The sequence below is a fragment of the Delphinapterus leucas genome, chromosome 3 (assembly GCF_059928025.1).
Source record: "Delphinapterus leucas isolate spDelLeu-1000000601 "Yukka" chromosome 3, BTC_Dleu_Yukka2, whole genome shotgun sequence".
In the NCBI taxonomy this organism is placed as follows: domain Eukaryota; kingdom Metazoa; phylum Chordata; class Mammalia; order Artiodactyla; family Monodontidae; genus Delphinapterus; species Delphinapterus leucas.
This window is the reverse complement of record NC_143131.1, coordinates 92,036,360-92,041,764: the sequence shown is the minus strand read 5'-3', so window position 1 is coordinate 92,041,764 and position 5,405 is coordinate 92,036,360.

The following is a 5,405-nucleotide window of genomic DNA, read 5'->3' as shown; positions in this document are numbered from 1 at the left end:
TCAGCTGCCACCCGAATGTTATTTGGATCTGCACAGCCTGGGGGATACCCCCTGCCACCCTTAATTGGGGATCGCCATAACACAGTAAGTGGACTGAGATTGTGCCCTGTGGGTCTTGGAAAGCAAACAAAGCAGAGATTGAGAGGAAGCAAGTTCTCATGAGAGAGAGAGTGAAGTCAGGTGAGACATGCAGTTTACCTTGGCAGCAATCTGAGTCACAGCACCAAATATGTCACTGGCAGAACGGTGATTTCCTCACTTCTTGTACTCTCGAGAGAAAAATTCAGATGAGAGGCATAGAGCAGTTTTAAGTAGCAAGAGGTTTATTAAGAAAAGCGAAAGTATGCTCCTGAGAAAGGATGAGAGCAGGCTGTCTGGAAACCAGAAGCAGCCCCGCAATGGGGTAAGTTTGGGTTTTTTAGAGTGGTTGTCCCTCCCTGTGTCCTGCATCATTTGACTGACAAGTTGATCGACAGCTTTAGGTTATATAACTTTTCTTCTAATGTGCAGCTTCTTACCTATAAACGCCCAAGTGTAACCCAAGCGGGGTGGGGCGGGGAGGAGGGAACCACAATGCTAATTTATTACAAATATGGCGTAATGAACCCTGGTTACTTTGAGTCACCTTTTAGGTCTTGGTGCGCCCGTGCTAACCTGTACTGGCGGTTTTGTCTTGCTTGGCCCTGCTGTGGCTGGAAACCTAGCTGTGGTCCTTGGCCACACGAGGGAGGATCTCTGGGCGTGTTCTGGTCACCAGTGTCCTGGTGGGGGAGGGAAAGATGACCCTGTCCAGGATGGGGGGGGACCCACTCATGACTGACCAGCTACCTAACAGTAATACTTCTATTGGAATTTGAAATACAATTTTTTGAAACTTTGCTTTTAAATAGTGGGAGGCTCCAGCCAGAGCCAAAATCAGTTTCAACCAATGACTTTTATTTCTGCTAAATAAGTTATCTAAAATTTCTTTGAATAAAGGAAAGTGTAAACAACAGATGTGGTAGGCAGTTTTTTAAATGCATGTTTTTCACATGTTCTGCTATTATTTTATTAGCCCTGTACGTCAAACTCCTTTGGACTCCACAAAGTATTCTCCCAGAATTTTTTGTAGCTATATATAACATTTTAGCAATGGAATCATGGTTTATTAAATGATTTTGGTAAATAATTACTCTATGAATCATTAAAATTGACTGTTAGCACTAACTTTTAGCTGAGTTCCAGGCAGATTTAGATAAGAAATGTTTGACTATGTACTTATTTAGAGTGCAGTCAATAATAAAGTATACAACTTCCAGTTTGATGTGTTCAAAGCTTGGTTTCCTAGGAAACCAAGATATTTGTTTGCTAAAAATACTATTGCAGTAATCAAAAGTTTGATCTGCAAACATAAAGGCTTTAGAAGTTGAGGTGAATTTTCCTCTCTAGGGCAGGGTTCATCAGGCCCTGATCCTCATAATGTTTTTGTTTTGTTTTGTTTTGTGTTTTTTTTGCGGTACGCGGGCCTCTCACTGTGTGGCCTCTCCTGTTGCAGAGCACAGGGTCCGGACACACAGGCTCAGCGGCCATGGCTCACGGGCCCAGCCGCTCCACGGCATGTGGGATCTTCCCGGACCGGGGCACGAACCCATGTCCCCTGCATCGGCAGGCGGACTCTCAACCACTGCACCACCAGGGAAGCCCCTCATAATGTTTTATAAAGAACCAAATGGCAAATATTTTCAGCTTTGAGAGCTGTATGGTTTTGGTCACAACTACACAACTCTACTACTGTAGTGTGAAAACAGCCATAGACAAGACATAAATGACTGAGCATGTCTATGTTTCAATAAAACTTTATTTATAAAATCAGGTTATAGACTGTGTTGACTGAAAAAAAATGCACAGCTTAAAAGTTGAGAGTTATGTTTTATTCGGAGGACATTCTTAGGACTTCAAGCCCAGGAGGCAGCATCTCAAGTAACCCTGAGAAAACTTCTCCCAGGAGATGAGGGGGGAAGCCAGGACATATAGGAGTTTTGCAACAAAGGACAGGTAGTCTGAACGTCAAAAGATTATTGTTAATTAAAGAAAGCCGGATATTTCAAGTTAAGGAATTTAGCACTTTTCTATGTATTGGAAGATGCAAGAGTCCCAGGCTCACTGAAATCATTCCTTTGATATGCACCCCGGCTATCTGGGGCCAATATCCTGTGTGTTCACATCCTGAATTTCCTCAAGCTGCACCCTTGGGGGTGGCTGCAGTCTGATGACTGGTAGATGGCAGGTATCCTTTGTTTCCTTCCTGAGTTCCCTTGGGGCTCACCATCATGGGTGGCTGCAATTGCGTATGACTGTGACATCCTGTGTTTACTGATATGGCAGGCAATATTTTATTTCTCACCTGTATTTGGCCAGTGAGCTATAGATTCTGTCAGGGAGGAAGAAATCTTCTTCTACACTTCTAGGTTCTTCTATGCTGTCCTATGAATTTAATTGACTTGAGACAAGATTAACAGGAGAAAATCAAACAAAAGTTTAATGAGATGTATGCATAGGAGAAACCCAGGAAAACTGAATAACTTATCAAAATGGCAGAAACCTTCACATTATATACCATCTTTAGCTAAAGACAGAAGAGGATTTGTCATGTAGAGGTTTGGGACTTCAAATGGGAGGAAGGCAACTGACATGAAGATGAAAAGGCAAATGTTTGGTAAACAACTGTTTGCTGGGCCATGCAGAGACAATGGGACACAGAGTGGACTCTGATCTTTAGGCCTCGCTTAGAGTTGCCCCCCCACCACCCCTATAGCCCGTGTTCTTTGCAGATATCTCTGGCGATAGCTCAATTCCCTTTATCCAGATTCTTTAGGCAGCTAAGAGAGAGGTAAAAGGAATGACTTCCTGAATCTTCTGTTTCTTGATTGTTTCAGCTTAAATTAATCCGCATGCCAAAGAGACATTTTAGGGTGGCAAATTTTGCTCCCCTACAATTGCCAACCCCTAGTTTAAATTATTCTTGTATTTGCATTCAAGCCCCCATTCTCCAGAACCTAGTATAATACTTCAAAGGACATAATTAAGGTTTGTTGAATGAAGAAATGAATTGTTAAAATAGAATGATGAACGGGGCTTCCCTGGTGGTGCAGTGTTTGAGAGTCTGCCTGCCGTTGCAGGGGACACGGGTTCGTGACCCAGTCCGGGAAGACCCCACATGCCGCGGAGTGGCTGGGGCCGTGAGCCATGGCCACTGAGCCTGCGCATCCGGAGCCTGTGCTCTGCAACGGGAGAGGCCACAACAGTGAGAGGCCCGTGTATCAAAAAAAAAAAAAAAAAGAATAATGAAATAAATATACAAATTCATTTACAAGTTTAACAAGTATATATTCAGTATCAGACACAGGACACAATTCTAGGCTCTAGAGGTACCACAGTAGACTAAACAGGTCAAAAAATAAAATCCCTGCCCTTACAGAAATTACATTCCAGAGGAGCAAGAGACAACACACAAGATAAATAAAAAAGTGTGTGGTATGTCAGAGGTAAATAGCAAGTAATAAAGAAATAAACAAGGCATGGGGAATAGGGCTTGACAGAATTGCCATTTTAGATTAGGTAGGGAAGGAAAGCTTTCTGTAAAGGATACATTTGAGTAAAAGCCAGAAGGAAGTGGGAGAAACATGTTCCAAACATAAGGAAGAGTAAATGCAAAGGATCTTAAAACTGTATTCATATTTAAAGGTGTCAGTTCTTCTATATTTTTAACAAAGCACTTTTTCCAAATAAGATATTATTAACATGTAATGAAATGCACCCATTTTAAGTGTAATGAAGGTAGTTAATGACCTCATGGGTTCCGTTAGTTCTTGAGTGTTTAGTCCCTCAAAAATAAATACTATCCTAAAATAGCCAAAGAATCTATTCAGAAAAGTAAAGCGTAATCCAAATAAATGAAAAGAGAATTTCTTACACACATTTTATACTGGGTAGCTATTTAGTATGATGGGGTTCAAGGCAGGCTACCCCAGGATGTGCCAATTTGTCATGTGGATTATTTTGAGCTGAAGACAGCCAAGGCCTAACAGACTCAAGAAGAGCTTTTCACCTCCCATTCAACTGCCTAAAAGAATTTAAACAGAGGGCCTGCTCCGGGAATAGGGCTGTCACCAGAGGATAATTACAAAGAGAATGGACTAGGTATAGGAAGATGGGGGGAGCTCTGCAGGGCCTGTTTCTTCAAGGTCCTCTCTGTCCTCAGTGTCTCTACATGGCATGACAAAAATTTGTTGGCTAAACATCTGCTCTTCCCGCCTTCCTGTGAACTCTGTTGTTTGCCTTTGAAGCCCCAGACCCCTACCCTTTTCTTCTTAGCTCAGGATGGCAAATAAGCTTCAATTGCCTGACTGTCTTTGAGCTTATCATGTCTATGTGAGGCTACCGTAGGTACAAAATTAAATTTGTTTTTCTCCTGTTAATCTCTCTTATGTCAATTTAATTATTAGACCAGCCAAAAGAACCTTGAAGGGCAGAGGAAAAATTTTCTTCTGCTGCAGTAAGAACATCAGTTTGATACAATTTATTGGCTCAATGACTAAAAAATGACTTGTCTAGTTTCCATTTTTTAGGTCATCTAGTGATTGCCATTATAATTCTCATAATATGCTTAATCCTTGATTTCTTGAGGTAATCTTTTAGACAACTGTGTTGTTATGTATACAGTAGACCTCCCTCTTCACGTATCTAGTGAGCACTTGAAATGTGTCTGATGATGTACTCTAAGTGCCAAATTCACATTAGATTTCAAAGATTTAGAGAAAAAAATGTGAAATAATTTATTCATAACTTTTATATTGATCATATGGTAATATTTTGGATATATTGGGCTAAATAAAATATATCACTAAAATCAATTTTATCAGTTTCTTTTTCCTTTTTAATGTGGCTACTAGAAAATTTAAATTTATAGCATTAGCTATCACCTCCATCAACTTACATATTATCTTTTTGTGTGTGTGTGTGGTGAGAACATTTTATTTTCATTTTACCAGTGAAGAAGCTATGGCTTAAAGAGGCAAAATAACATGGATAGCAAACAATAGATTTTAAACATCTACCCATTTCAGTAAGTTTAGGAAGTATAACATTTAACCTCTATACTATTTTCCTTCAATATGAGGGGGAAATGCTAAAGACAAGGTGGGGAAGAAACCCCAGTACTCAGGAAAACATACCTCAAGCATGTTATTGATCATTAAAGTGAAGTATCCAATCCGATGATTTGAAAGAACATATCTTCTTATGTTATTATTATGTGTTTGAATAGATATGTTTCATTGCTTACAGTACTCAGTGTGGTATAACTCACTAACCCCTGTTGTTAGAGGGCAGCAGCAAATTGTCAATGAGTCAAATAATTCGTGCTT